Source organism: Mycteria americana, chromosome 2, assembly GCF_035582795.1.
Source record: "Mycteria americana isolate JAX WOST 10 ecotype Jacksonville Zoo and Gardens chromosome 2, USCA_MyAme_1.0, whole genome shotgun sequence".
Lineage (NCBI taxonomy): Eukaryota > Metazoa > Chordata > Aves > Ciconiiformes > Ciconiidae > Mycteria > Mycteria americana.
Window position 1 is genome coordinate 17,137,944 of NC_134366.1, and position 16,297 is coordinate 17,154,240.

A 16,297-nucleotide genomic window follows, 5' to 3' on the forward strand; every position below is an offset into this window, starting at 1 on the left:
CAAAATTACCTTGGCAGTGTTGAACAAAGGCACTAAACTTATTCCTTAAAGCAGCAAGAGATGATGATGACAGTAGGTTCCCCAGAATTACTCTCCTAGAGCAGTTATAGATAGCACTAGGCAGACTAGAGGCTGAAAATGTCTCTCTCCAACACATGCAAAACTTGAAAGAATGCAGCTAACAAGGAATGAAAGCCATTACTGAAACCCTATCAGACTGCTTCCTAACCCCAAATACGTCTTCTGCCCTCCTGCCAGTGGCTACTGCCTCCGTAGCACAAACAGCTAACATGGGCATAGGTCCAGGCCTCCACTACTTCATTTTAAAATTACTCTGCTGAGCTGGAGCCTGTTAGTTCCAGCTCATGTGCCAGGCTGTGACTCCTTCAGTTGCTTCTGCGATGGAAGCGGGAGCCTGCTCTGGGTATTCATGTCCAGCAGAGGAGCAGAGCAGCCACTCCTCCTCTTCAGCCACCCCAGCTCGCCTGGGTCGGACAAGAGAAGCAGAGCCCTGCTCTCCCCAGAACACTCCTTCTCCTCTCTTCCAAGGTGGACTGAAATAACTCCATTCTCCTTTAAAAAAAACAACCCCAAAAACCATCCAGCTCATCAGCAAGTCTTTGTGTGAAAGTGTTTTGAATCTGAAAATTGGGTGCTGAGTGAAGCATATTTGTTTTCAAGCAGAAGGAACAGGTTTTTAAGCACTTATCCACTAAGCTATGAAAAGAGAAAGTAAACAGTGAAACGCGTGGAAGAAGCCGAAGGGAACTGCAGACTTAACACAAAGAACATCAAGTTTCAAAGTTTAGTTTAAAAAATAAAAAAGCACACTCATACTTTCATAATGAATCTTATTAGGTTTAGTTAAAAAAAAAAAAAAAAAAGAGAGATCCCTCCTTGTTGCTTAATGTTGCTTTCAATCTCTGAAGTTAATGAGGGCAAGTTATTTCCTAGGCTGGAAGCCCTTAAAACCAACCAAATCCCCTCTTTACTTAAAAATAAACTTTGCAAAGTTTCCTTAAAAAGTAAACAGAAAAACCCCAAACAAGCGCACACATAAGGTGGAAAATACTGGTCGAAGTATGAGATTAGGAAGCGCTCACCCCGCGAGGTGCGGGGTGTTCAGAGAGACGTGTTAAGCCGTTTCGGGCAAAGCCTCAGAAGGCGCAGGGTAAATCTACACAAGCTGAAAACCCACAAGTTGGAGAGAAATTTCCCACAAGCCTCGTGTGAAAGACTGCCTCCTTATACTCAAGTCTTTGAATAGTGCTTTTCTTCTGAAACAAAGTGTATGAGGTACAGCGAACAAACTGTAAAGGTAACCAGGCCTTTTGTCATATAGTTCCTCCACCCACTTGTACTTTACTGCACAATAGCTCGTTTACAGATTCAGACCACTCCAGCTCCACACAGAAACAATCCTGTATTGTGAAGTGAATCTAACACAGGAGTAAAATCTAAAAATACTGCAAAAAGTCTATAACAATCATTTAGTAGAACTCTACGGTTCTTCCCTTAGAGACAAAGGCTTTCCCAATTTGAATGGGTAATAACAGACTTAGTCACTCCTTACTTGAGTATGACTAATAACCTGCCAAAGCAAAAAAATACATATGTACCATACAGTATATGAAGCTGTTCATCTCCTAAAATAAAAAGATGATTTGCACTGAGGCAGAAGTAGTTGTAGTATAAAAATCCACGTTATTTCCTCTCCCATTTCCACTGGGGAGAACAAAGCGCCATGTGCCACAGACCCGTTTCTGCATGTGCTACCCAAGACAAGCTATACGTGTTTGTTTACATCAGTGGATAGGTGCAGCAGCTACAAAATAGCGATGGGTAGAACAAATAGCAGATCACATGGATCAACCAGCAATCTGCCTAGTCAGCCGTACATTAACACAAGTAAATCATGGGAGATCAGCTAGGTTGTTGGGAAAGTCTAGAAGAAAAGACTGATAGCCTACCTACACTCTACTTGCACTTTCACCTCATAGAGAATAGTTACTCCATCCCCCACAAGCCACTATAATAGAATAAAGATAAACGCAGGGATTATGCCAAGTTGACCCCAGGCTTTGTTCTTTCCCTCCAAGCACATTCAGTGAAAAGGTCTAAACACACATCTGATTTGACAAGCATTCAGATTCACAAAGAACGTGGTGAAAGTGAAATCATACTTGGGGCATTCATGGGTCCCTATGTCAAAGGTCATTCAGCAGCGTTTCAGCTGCTGCTTGCTAGGATTTAAAATGAACTAGTTTAAACCCCCATCGCCACAGACACCGACATATAGTTTGTGCCAGCCAAGAGTATTTCATAGCATGTTTAGCAAAAATTTAGCTCAGAGATAACATAATTTCTGGACAAGCATTTAATCCTCACAACTGGCACTGTCCCATCTAGAAATGATGAATAATTTTCCTTTTTAGCCAGATTCTTGATGTCAACTCACATAATTCATCTGCAGAATACTGAATTATTATTAAAAAGAAGGTCTGAACAAAGCATTTATATGCCTTCCCCCTTTATAAAAAACCCATTTTTTTCTACCTAACTAAAGGTTGATCAGTTGATTCGAGCAGAAAAAAACCTCACATTTAAACCACTTAGCTAAACCAGAGAGCTCAAAAAGCTTTATTAAATAACTTTTCATTGATTTTCTCAGTTTATCAAATATTATTCGAGTCTTCCAACCTTCATTACGGATGTTTAAAGAAGGTACATTAGAAACTAACTTGAAACAGTGGCAGACTAGGCAGCTTCAGGGCTATGAAAAGTGGGGGAGCAGCAACTGAAAACCCGCTGAGAAATAACAACAGCACAGGAAAACAAATGTATTCTTCCAAAGCCTTTGTGAAGCGCGCTCTCAGCTACGGGCAGCACAGTGGTAAGCCCAGCTGTCGATTCAGCAAGCTGCAAGACTGTCACTCCAAAACAGGTCACAGCTCAGCAAACAAGTTGTTATTTGTTTTTACTGCAGATGAAGAGGTCTACTCACTAAAAAGTGGCATTTGCAAGGCAATGTTTTCCTAGGAACAATTATATGCCTTTATGTATTACATACAATATAGCATGTTGCCACCAGTAAACAGTAGACTACTGGACAAAATCTCAAACCTCACTTTATTACAGGAGATGCTTTCACATAAGGATGCTGGTTTGCTGTAGCTGGCAAACAGACAGGTTTCTGTCACTTTGTTAGCAACCCCGACTTCCCCAAAGTTGAATGGTAGCGCATCAAGATCTCCTACTACTACCCCTAGTTCCTATGCCGAGGCATTTTGAGTGCATCTACCAAAAAGCAGCCTCTATTCCTTGAGGTTTCCAAAGGCATCCAATTTGGTAACGAAAGACATAGGACCCATAACTGGCTGCTTCTCAAGGAAGTAGCAAGACAGCCCGTGTTTAGTGGGATGTGCGCCATTAGCCGACAGGAATTACTTGCCATTACATGCTCTCATCTCATTCACTCAGGCATCAATTTAAATAACCTTTGGGCAGAAGACAGCCTTTATCCTTTTGACAAATGGGAAAAAAACCTCTCAAGGAAGCACAAAATGTGCTTGTTCTTTTCGGCTAAGGAAATAGGCCCTCTCAAACCTCCAGATGCCCAATATGACTTCTTCATCTGCACCCTTCCCCCATAAATAACTAAGAATCCAATTTAAATAGAAGATTGACATCATCTCAAAGACTGAATATTTTGTTCCAGAGCTCTCATGCCTAAATGGAAACCCACATGTAACAGCCTTTCCATGAATGTCCTGCTTGCAGAAATGGAGAAAAACATCAAAAACCAAGGACACACTTCTAAAGGGTTTGGACAGGAGAGATGACTAAAAAACCCTTGTTCTTCCTCACATGATACGACGAGGATGACAACACAGGCATCACAAGGCAAGACAGGTCTTGCTTCTCTCCAGATCCCTTCTGTCCCCCAGTGGGAAGAAAGCACATTGCTTTCCTAATGACTGGCAGGTCATGTTTGGGATAGCATGGAAATCCCTCCTGTTCTATCACGCTCTGTGAACAAACAGATTTGTCATGTTGGTGCAGTGCTTATTAGTTTTAGAATATTCTGAGTTTTGTAGATGGCTGTGATGGCTACCAGATAGTTTAAGAATCTGTGACGTACAGAGGAATAAGATTCAATTAAAAGAAAAAAAAATTCCAGAGGTATTGATTAGATATTATCAATAGCATCAAGGCAGTAATATCAACATGCTTTTGGCTGTGTGGTTTTCCAGAACACCCTTATGAATCAAAAGGAAATCTCTGGGCAAGCACATGTGAATGAATCTGAAAGATTTTGAGCACATGCTTCCTCCAAAACAGAGCTGAACACTCCTTGTTCTCATACACTACAGGCTGATCTGCTAAGGATTACATTTCAGTCTTTGCAAGTTACTCAAATTAAAGAGTTCCTGACTATAACAGACAACGTCCACTGAAGTACTCTGCAATAGTAACATAGGTTTTGCAGAATTGCATGAATTGCTCCAAGAAACCTAAACCACCTATTATTATAGCAGAGATAATCATAAGCCTTATTTAAGCTCAAACACACTGATTTGGCTTTTTTGTTGGGCTTGGGTTTTTTGGTAGCAGTTTTTTCCCCTTCTCTAAAATAGTCTTGCTTGGAAAAGGAGGAGGGAGAAGAAAGGAGATGGAAATACACTGTAGGTCTGCATATCTTAAAATCCTGAAGTTCTTGGACAGCTAGATGAGACAGCATGACTAAGTTCACTACCTCATCCAGGAGGGAGAGCAACATTGTACTGATGCCTTTAACTTCTCATAAGAACTACTCGATTCTAGGATAAGGAAAAAACATGAGGCTTTTTAACATTTGTGTCTGAAGCACATCTAAGAGACTCTTCTTTCTATTCACAGAAAAGAAATCTCACATAGGGCCTACTACACACAGAAAAAGATGGAAACAAGCAATACCTCAGATAACACACACAGATACTCTAATTCTTCTACTGCAGAAACACACTTCTGTTCTACCTATGGAAAACAGCAGACAAATAAAACTGAGGTAATTGCATGGTTCTGGGCTGAACTAGGGAGCAACAGCAAGTCACTGTAAAACCTATGAATTTCCTCATGTTAACAACACTGCATTTGTCAAAGCTTAAGGCAAGGGTTGGCCATCAGGATTCAAGAAAGCAGAACTGAGGGAGGATACAAGAAGGCATCTTCCAGGCATCTCATTTTGCATCAAGCATTGTACCCTCATTTGTACAAGGCCTTCTGTAATTTCATAGTTTACACATTAGATACTTTACAGAGGAGAGATTAAGATCCTGCCTCCCCCTCCTCACCACAATCAGCAAACAAAAGACAATTTGTCCACAGGAAGTTTTAAAATACGTTGTACTTAGAGTTAAATCTAGTGATAAATATTTTGAATTTGTTACCTTTTAAACCTGAAAATATGAATTTCCAGGTTTGAGATTTCTCCCCCATGCCACCTCACGCACTCCATAGCTCTGTGGCTGGTGGCCATAATTATCATGTCCTAAACTCAGGATTCCAACTCTGCTAGGCTAATACTTGCCAATGAGAAATGACAAAGTGATCTTAAGTATCAACCCAAAAGCTGTTAAAATTGAAAGATAACCCTGTTTTTTAGTACCAGGACTATACTTTACTAGTGTATTTTTAAATACAGAGCCTCAACCACACTAGTTAACTAAATGTTTATTTTCAAACTAGCAGGTACAAGACCAAGTTAAAGTTCTCAAAAATTCCTGGCTGCAGTGAATTTGGCCAAAAGGGACACTTGGAAATGGTCTACAGCTTGGTCAGCCAGACTGACATACCATATCACTTGCCACTGATTAAGAGCAATCATGCAACTTTAGGAAGCAAGAACAGTAAGTTTACCCCCCCGCCCATGGTATACCCCATGACAAGACTTTTTATGAATGTTTGGAATAATTTAGCACAGACCCCTTCATATCTGCAAACTTTCCTCATACATTTTAACTACCTACTCCACTGTTGTAACCTAAACACCACAGAAGACTGCAAGCAAAGCAAAACTATCTGCCAAAAGAATATTTTTTCTCTATTACCTAAATACCTTTAAGACAATGAAAACTGTATTTCCTGCATTTCCTTCTGTTTAAGTGAAGTTGAGCTTTCAACTGTTTTACCGTTCAGTCTTTGGTATTCTACAACCTTCCCAAATCTGTCCTGAAAACCAGCCATGGCACAACACTGTAGCCATATCAGGCCAGGTGGTCTAAGGCAGCAATACCTTTCTCAGTATGATGTGTGATTATAAAAAGCACATAAGAGATAAGAATAGTTCTAGATCTTTTTAATTCATATTTATAAACGCAATGTCCCTAAGCTGCATTAATGTGCAAAATACTGCTTTCAGTAGTGCCAAATAAGTCACAGATGTTGAAAGATTTGTAAAAAATGTAGCTATCTTCTTCTCCCATAAGAGTTCACTGTCTTATTTTTACTCAAATGTCTTTGCATTACCTACCAGTGACTACCTCCCTTCCCACCTGTGACTGCAGAAACTAGTGGCTTCCTACTGTAAACCACAGCAATCACACGGGGCAAAGAAAGAGGAGAGGCGAAAAACCCCACAGATCCTCTCTTAATAAACTAGCCTGGAACGTATTTTAGCTGTCACCATCTAGCTGTCACAGACTACCCACTGTTAGAGATAGTTAACTAAGCATTTGTTTTATCGCCAGCTTCCTTCATAAGCAGCTACAGTCTTCAGCGCCATAAAAAGCTCGTATGATCATAGAAAAAATTCTGAACTGCAAAATAAAAATGCACGTAAAGTGAATTAATACTGCTGTCAAGGGAGCAGCATATGTGGAGCTCTGTGGCATAATCGGTCTCAAAATCACTGTCAGTTGTTTCCTTTTTCTTTGGGGGGGCAGACTTTATTGGGGGAGAGGAAGGGAGAGAAAGAAATACATGTGAAGTACACATTTTGAGGACGGGTTTCCCTTAAGGAAAATCAATCCAAGAGACTGGGGAAGAGTTAGTGTGTACAGTGCAGCTAAAAGATCTTCAAGGGACACGGTCCATATAACAGATGGAATACACATCCAGAACAGCCACAATGAGACCTGGCAGCAGCTGACAGAATGAGAAAAATAACACAAAGGTTACTCAAACAGTATTCCCATTTTATTTATTAAAAGTTGTAATTTGTACATTTTGTTGCTAAAGCATAGGTTTCCAGAGTCCACTTAAGTTGTATCCACAGTGACATATTGAACACGCTCCAACAGGCAAGACAGACTAAAACAAGTATTAGTCAAAAGGTTTCTTTAAAATTAAGCATTTTAGGACAAGTTTTGCAAGTTTTAATAATTCCTTCATATTCTATATACCAAATTGATTTTATGCTGACTTGCCAGTTAGTTTGGAAGCCCACATTTATCAGACGCTGTCTTCATTTCCCAAGCAGACGCAATCCAGGAAGATCCTCCATTTAGCATAAATGAAAGTAGTGCACTTTTTTTTTTTTTTTTTTGGAGGAAAGCACCTTTTAGAGCTTGCATGCCCTAAAACAAACAAACAAAAAAATCTTTTTGAAAGCTGTAACTGGAAGTTAGGAGTGCAAGAACAGCCACTACTGCTTACAGATACAGTAAACCGTAGACAATTGAGAGGTTTTTTTAAAACACCAGATTCTTATAGTGGTTAAGTGTAACTGTCAAAACCTTGATAGGAATCCTAGCTATTTTTCCTGCTACTGCTTCTGCACACAGACTTGTGGCTCTGCTTGATCCAACTCACTACACTTTATATTTTATGTCCTCCTCCAACATCTGGATTCCCTCTGTCTCAGTCAGCCATGTTTCTGGCCAATTTCCTTCAAATCTGTATTAGCACATCTTCCAAAAGACTTAATAAACCCAACACACTTCTGCAGGGCAGATTATGTAATGCTGTAACTAACCAAAATAAAAAACTGAAAAGAAAGAAAAAAAAAAATACACCTGCAAGGTGAAAATGAAACTGAGCCATCATGCTGTTACTCCCTTCCTTCCCCCACACATATATAGCAAGCAGGAACAGCAAGTAGTACATCATTCATTTAGCTCATCGGTATTTTCCTGCTAGAAAGATCTTCAGCACTCCCCTGTAAAGCACCTAGGAATACTTTTGACAGTTGAAAAAAATGAAGTTTATTTTACACCCATTAAGGTGATCATAAACCAAAGGCTACTCTTTCCATCTCCCCAATACAGATACCCTCCATGGTAGGCTTGTCATTTTTTGCTTTATAATGGAGTCATTTTATTGTATGCAAGAAGCCTCAGGCATTTTGCGCAGCCCATTACTCTTTGCTGCCCACATTCAGATGGCTAATCTGCTATCAGCCAGAAGCTTGACAGACAAAAGGAAAAGGCAGGAAAACAGCACACGTGGTTGCGCATGCGCACACACACTTCAGCTACAAAGTGTTTTGATAGTAGACCCAAGAACCAACAAGGCACACATTTGATTGCAGTCCTATTTAATGCTTCTGTGGTTGAAGAAAGACGTAAGAGTTCTCTAAAGGTAGATAGGCTGGGGAGACATTTAGGGGGAAAAAAAAAAAAAAGAAAAAAGAAGCTTAGTTAGGATGCCTATTAAGATACATTAAGGCACAAACCTGTAAGGCTTTACTCAGTAAGCGAGCATCTTGGAACTTGAAAAGCCACAAACACCTTTCTATTATGAGGATTTGCTATACAAGACCTTCAAAATGCTTAAAAAATATTGGCAAAGTTAGAAAGATGAAATAAGGGCTAGATATAAGCAACTGTAAACTATTAGAACAAGACATTTGGCAAGTTTTCAATTTCAGCACTTCTGTTTTCTTACCTGCTCAGAACTCAGATTTTTTTTAAGAAGTCATATATTCTCTCATATATCCCAAACTGTTGTGACACCATACATATGCAAAAACAAACACAGTGAAATGATTTGCATATCATACTCCATAACAAGGAGCTTTTTAATTACTTTTTTTTTTAAAGAGGTTGGGGTAATTAAATGGAGAAGGCTTGTCACTTCATACCAAAATAAAGAAAATGCCCATATTTGCTGGAGTTCTTAACTACCTTACTTATTTTGTTTCTTCTTAACTACCTTACTTATTTTGTTTATGAAGGAAAGCGTCTCAGCAGAGTCACAGGCAGGACTGGCAAAAATATTTTTTGTGCATCAGATCTACAGGCAACAGTTTGCATCAAATACCTTGTAAGAATTTTCTGTCAGGATCATAAAGCTCTGTTGTCTGTCATGACTTTTATTCAAATAAGTCTATTTGTATCCTTTGCAGCTGGAAAGCTAAAATTGTCCCTCTTGTGTGAACTGGCTTAGCTCACAGAAACAGAAAGTCTGCCACTAGTTTTAGTCACTCACATGCTGAGGTACAAACCTGTCTCATCCTTTTAAAGTCGTCCCTCTCCATCGTGTAACTACCACATCAGCTATGCAGACTGATCCCTCAAGGCATGATTAATCACGTGGTGAAATACAGAGAACTATGGCATGCTATACTGCATTATGTGTCACTGGAACTATTTCCCTTTTCCGATGCTACAACTACCCATTCTGCTTCTCATTTCTGTTTAAGTTATTATTCCATTTTTGTGCAGAGTCTCCCAGCATTTTCATTGCAATATAGAACTGATTCTATCTTACTTCCACTCTTTGTTGTAAGACATATTTAGGGTTTCAGGAATACAGTATGTCAGTCAATTTAAAATCTGGAAAAAGTACAAGGCAAGCCTTACCATGAAGAGCAGTAGTTGTCAGAATAGTCTTTTCCACAGAGTTAGTCTCTGTGGTTTCAGTATCATTACAACACTGCTATGAAAGACAGAAGTTTACCTTGTGTTACTACAGGGAGCATTCAAGCCAGCCTAATAGATTAAATTATTGCATGTAATAACTACACATATGTATGTCTACAAAATGAATTCCTATTGTGAATGCAAATTCACTCTCAGTAGCTAGAGTGTATTGAAATAAGTTATTATAACAAATCATCCAACAATCTGCTCCTATCTAAAGTTGGCAAGAACAGTGTTTTCTTGTTGCCTTTGAGTCACAGAAGTTCCAAATCCCCCATGAGTCTTGTCCTGCAGGACAAGTACTTCTCTCCTTCTGTGGCCATCTGTAGCACCTCCTTAACAGCAGCACCATCCCTGGCAGTACTCTGCAACCTTATCTTTCTCTCCCACATGTACAAGGTAAGAGGGGAAAAAAATACTACATTTGCATATGTAATTACAGTGTAGCTCAGCAGTGAGCAAAAAATTACTGGAAGTTGAAAACAGATATGCCCGATGACCACACCTTAGTTTTTCAAATGAAAACGCTTTGCAAGGAAGGGGAAGGGACAGCAGCAGGGAAGGAAGCCAGTCATTACAGCTCCAAATCTGCTTCAAAGTCCTTATTCACCACCTCATGCTCTTTGCAGGGCCAACTGTACCTAGGTCCTTCCTGTGAACAATAACATAAGAATGAATCCAGTAGTATGTGACTAGCTCTATTTCGCTTGACTTTACCGAATAGCTGTACCAGGAATACAAGGGAAAAAAAGGAAAGGCTGTTGGAAAGACATAAACAAAGCAGGACAGAAGAATAAACAGGTTACAGATTCTGAATAGTACCTCCTTTCCCAGTTTAGAACTTCACATGACTTACAGTAGATAGCATACAGGAACTTAAGAGAAAGAATAAAATAGACTAGAAGGTGGAAAGAAGAAAAATCTGATGCATACCTGAAAGGACACAAGGCAGAAATTCCTCAAAGCACTGAGAAAACTGTTTAAAAACAAGTGTATTTAGGAAAAAGGAGACAACTCATCTCCCTTATGTTTTTGGGCATTAAGAAAAATTATGTTAGATTGGGGGAGGGTGAAGATGTTAGGAAGACAAACAAAAATCCAACCTGCTTCTTTTGGTCAAATCTACCAGTTTAGCAAAAAGCAACCTAATCCCTGTAATTAAGGTCTGATTTTTCTGTTCTTTAGTTTGCACTTTTTCAGATGGAATAGATTTCCCCAGGCCTTTTTCAATCATGCCACATTTGTGATGCTTTGTAATTTCATTTCGCTTTCTCCCATATACACTCTGTGGACAGATGTCTCTACAAAATGGAACAGGAAACTGCCCTCAGTGTCTGTCAGACAGAATTTGAAAAGGGATGTTTGCTGAAATAATGAAAACATTTCGTATCACAATAACTGAAGGTGCTCCCTAGCATCACTGGCCCAAGTAGCATTTGATCCTAATGAGGACAGGCACACTAGTTCATAGGTAAAAATACTCTCTCTACCACATCAGACTCTTTTAACCCCTTTATTTCAAGGGTCGTCCATGAAAGTCACTCTCAGGATCACAGTGAAAGGCCAGGTTTATAATCCATTTATCTCCAGCACTCTTGCCAGCTCCTCTAATGTTCCTGATCTAATGCTTAACTTGTGAGAAGCTAAAAAACAGAAGAGCTTGCAGAAAGGCAGAGGATATCTGCATCAAATCCAAAAACATACTTAAAAGTATATAAGAGATAGTTAAGGAAGAGTTGTTTCTTTTCCTTCTGATACACTCCAATATCATATGGGGTTCTTAGTGTTTAAAGAAGTAATTTTACATGTCCTTTCACTCAAGAAGGACTGCTACTCATACTTGCAGATCCTAATTGGATAGGATGGAATGTCATCTCAGCACAGGATAGAATTTATCTTTTTTACTCTCTCTCCTCAGTCATAATTGAGCGCCCTAACACATCCGGAAGAATACATTCATCATTAGACATGTTCATTTGCTTTACACAGTTCTCCAAAAATAGGATAGATGGAACACATTGAAGGCAGAGCAACGAGAGAGATGCTACCAAACAGAAAGCAAACATTTGTAAGGGAAGCAACAAAGAATGCCAGTTTTCAGGTTTTAACCTTTGGGTGACAGCAGTTGTTAACCAAACTGCTTTGCAACAACAGGGGTAAAGTCCTCACATCAATGAGACTGTGACAGCTGGGAATGACAGCTGAAAAGGAGGGAACTGAAACAGGCTGCTTTCAAACAGTACTGACTTCTCAAAGATGAGAAAGCATATTTTTAGTTAACTTCTGTTGCTCTGAAAAAGCATATTAAACTAAAAGATACAGTTACATTACAGTAATGGCATTAGAAACCAGCACAGAGAGAGGCAAAGTAAAAAAGCCTCCTTTCTTCCCTGTTTGGGGTTCCTTTGGGGACAAATGTACATGTCTAAAGAACCCTGGTTAATATGTTCAGCACCAACCAACTGCAACATTTGAATCACTGCCCAGCTGCTCCACTCGTAAAGATACAAACTTTGCACATTTCTTCTTTCTGCTCTACCACCACCTATCCTCCTAACATGTGAATGTAAGCTGTCGGGTACTCGCACAAGGAATCAGATGTGCAGGCCCAGATACAGGAAGAGAAGACTCAGTACATATATTTTTACTGCCTGAAAGGTGCTTACATACTGTGGTGATGGGGGTAGTATTTTTCTCAGGAGTACTGAAATAGATTTATAAAGCTATGCTGCATTTAACGGTAGTCAGTATTTTATCCGTCAAGTCTCACTCTTCTTGACTGGGCTTCCCATTTTCCTCGACTTCCACACAGGAATTCTACTTATCTATGCAAGAAAGGGACAAACAGATTATTAAATAAACAAACTGAGGCTCAACACAAAAGGATAACTGAAAATAACCCTATTCCTTCTTTAAAAGAGGAGGGCAAGTAAAGATTAAAAAGCCACAACTGTGAACAGTTTTTAAAAATATCAAACTTCTGTTACTCTTTCGAATAACTTAAAAATAAGACACTAGGAATTAGACAGCCAGAAAAGCAAACCAAGACTGTGAGAAATACCTGTGTGTTTGATAATTAGCTCAAGAAATTGACTCTATCAGAACAGAGGCAATGGCTTAGTGAGAGGTTTAAAAAACTTGCCAATGTAACATGGAAGCAGAAAGCATTACAGAAAACTACACACACAAAACTCCCTATAGAATCCCCCAACAATTCCAGTGTTTCAAGGCATCATCTAGTCAACTGAGGTCAAAGCTATTTCCCACTGTGATCTTCTCATGCAGCCAACCAGGGACCAGATTCATCACTCTCTGGAAGGCCACCAAGGTGCATGAGAAATAAGGTATCAGACCTTCAGTGAGAAGCAGACTACTCCTTTCCCTATTCCGTCCTCCTTCCTTCCCACACACGCTCTTTGCCTCGCCCATGCACCCCTGCCCACTCACGCATACATCCCCACTGCTCTCCATGGTGTGCTTAGGTTTTTGCTGATTTTTTTTTAGTTATTGAAGATTTCAAACAGCATTTCCCTCAACAAGAAAGAGTCCCTGTCATAACTGATCTATCGCACTGTCTCTTGACTAGAGCTAACCACCCATCTTCAACTAATGAAGATACCAGACTGCTCTCCACGCCCGCCTTGCCCCTCGCTGCCCAGGCCCCCCAGGCAGGAGCAGCACCCACTTGCACCCATAGCCACTTCCCAAATGGCTCTGCCTTGGCAGCAGCAGCCCCCGTGACAAACAGTAGCGGTGGTAAAACCTAGCCTTGGCATGTTTTTGTCCCAGTCAAGTAGACTTTCCAGGCCTGACATTTATTTACACTTTTCTGGGGAATTTTTGTTTTAAGGAGGACTTACAGGTTTTTTTATTTACTAGCAATCATTTTCAAACATTAGAAATACCAGCCACATGCTGAGACTCTTCTTTAGTCGTTACTGTCCCAACAAAACCAATATCCGATTAAATCATCTCTGCCCAGATGTTAACCTCTAAGAAAACAGTCTTCTAAACACCCCACACATCGGAGTAGGGATGTTGGTGTTAAGTGTAGATCTTAAGCCAATTCCCTCCTGTTGTCTTTTACTTTTGTCTACCTACACAGCATTGAACTTAAATTCTGGGAATACAAAAAACAAAGACAGAAGATAAAGTTCTACTTCACTGGAACATCATTACATCAACATTGACTATGCAGACAGGAAGCATCACCAGTGAAGATACTATCTTAATACCATCTAAAAATGACTAAAGAGAAAATTGAGTTTTGCATATTGCCACTTGTTTGCTGAAAGTACAAGTATTTCAAGACAATAAATATGAAATGGTTTAAATAGTTAAACTGAAAGGAATAGTAACTGCTAAATAATAAATCTGTTCTTTCTCTTTAAGGCTGTAGATCAAGCCAAATGCAAGGGTAGTCCCAAGGATTAAAAATGGATTGAGACTCAGTCTTGCTATGGACTTCCTGTGTGACCTTGGGTAAGTCACTTGAGAATTTAGTTCTCAAAAATAACAGGCCTATTATAGCTGCCAGAATGAAGCACCAAAGTTTGAGACCACACATGCAAGCCAGGTCCTGCTTACTTGCCCATAATGGAGAAGATCCTACCTGATGAGCCCTTCAGAAAAATGTAGGTAAGTATGACCAGAACTTCATGAATATTGATATTAAGCACCTGAATGTTCATCTGGAAGTGTACTTTGAAAATTGGTATAAAAGCCTACATAAAACCAGAATTATTTCTGTTTTTCAAGCTCTTGTTTTGTGTATTTGAGTGAAACCTATCACAAGTAGAATCTTTATGATCTCCAGAGATGCAGTATGTACTGTTAAATATTGGATTTACAGTCAACAAAGCACATCGTATTCTAATCAGCTTGCAGTATCAATTAGTTAAGAGTTTTTGAAATTACTACAAACAGCTATGAGTTGAAAGCAATGAGCTTATATTTGTGGTAAATAATAATGACTGAATTTAGAAGTGGGATTCTTAAGAGCCATATGGCTAGGCACTGTAGTTCCAGCAGTTTCCCTGCAATAGAGAGAAGTTGCTCAAAAATCAGTTCAAAAACCAACAAGCAAAAACCCCACAACCCAAGCTTCGCAGAAGTTGGTTTTATTTCTTTAACATAGTAATAGAGTCCCATGCACGTTAAAAATGTCTGCCACCCCTCGCTGGCATTTTAAACCCTATTAAAACAGATGTTTCCACATGAAGAAAGGCATCGCACTGATATTTTTACTTTAGTTTACTCCAGCCTCTGCCCCCCCCCCCCCCCGTAAAACTTCTTCTTATAGAAGTGACAGGTTAATACCACCACCTGACTCCCAGTGGGGAAGGAGGCAGAGGACAGCTGTAGAACCCCTTCCCCCTGCACTGCCGACAGAAGAGCTCGCTCACAGAGCGAGGGCCTAACTGAAGGCAGTCACGCTGCTAGTAACCGGACCTGTAATAAAGCCCAAAGTCAACGGAAAGACTCAATGGGGAGGGACATCTGATGTAACAGAAAACATTCAACAGAAACTCGGGCTGAGTTCACAGAAGTCAAATCCTCAGACTTTTAACGAAAAAATTTAATCTGAATTACTTCTATGATAGGGAAGCCCATGTTCAGAGGGAAAGTTTCATCTATTTGCTACTTCTCATCAACTGTTTCAGCAGCGGGTTTACCAGAGTCCTACAAGCAAGGAAAACTGTTTCAGGCAACTAATCACCTTAAAAACCCCTACCTCAGGTAGCTACTTACCCTGAAACACCCTGCTTCACAACTGTTAAAATAACAAACACTGATTACTGAGAGAAAAATGAAGAGGTAATGACGTTTTTAAGTGTATTCCCATTATATTTCAGTAGTTCACATTAACACAGAAGTGTTATTTGTTTATAGGAGAGAAGATTTCCCTGGACTCAAATAGTTAATTCAGTTGTCCATGTAGACCTGTTCACTGTGCCTGGAATTTTAACTCTGGCTACATTCCTCAATTCCCAAATTGCAAATTTAAATTAATGCTGGAGTGAAAACATGATATCTAGTGAAAAAGAAAGGGAGAGGGCAAGAGAAGAAAGGCCCAACAAGGGATGTTGTATCCCAAGTATCACTAACACCTGACATCCTGCCAGTAGTTAACACCTTGGAGCTAACAGAAATACGCCATGCTTTCACCTTATTCAAAGGCATTTATGATCTTACAGTCCTTAGCTTTGTAACAAAACTTTACATGAAATGATTATCTAATAAAAATAGAGAGGAAATCCAACTGTAAAGCAACTGAAATAGCCCTCTAACAAGCCAATCTACATAACGTTTTAGTAATGAACCCACTGTTACCAGGGGGTAAATAAAAGCCTGCCTCATACCCTCTCCTCACATATACCTGACAGCATGCAGAATTTACTCAGTTTCATACATTCTTCTTTTTACCATTAAATATGCATCCGAAGACCTGAGGG

The 16,297-nt window shown here is 39.7% G+C and overlaps 1 protein-coding gene and 1 long non-coding RNA gene across 2 annotated transcripts in view; both read right to left on the bottom strand.

The window, feature by feature from the left end:
• The window catches only part of ZEB1 (zinc finger E-box binding homeobox 1), a 127,742-nt gene that overhangs the window by 107,770 nt on the left and 3,675 nt on the right, over nt 1–16,297 (bottom strand). The gene's annotated exons all lie outside the window — the stretch shown is intronic.
• LOC142405324 (uncharacterized) lies at nt 7,177–12,807 on the bottom strand. Its single transcript, XR_012774141.1, has 5 exons — nt 12,509–12,807; nt 10,146–10,494; nt 9,783–9,858; nt 8,654–8,749; nt 7,177–7,556 (listed from the first exon to the last, which is right to left on the bottom strand). It is a non-coding gene; the product is annotated as an uncharacterized LOC142405324 (long non-coding RNA).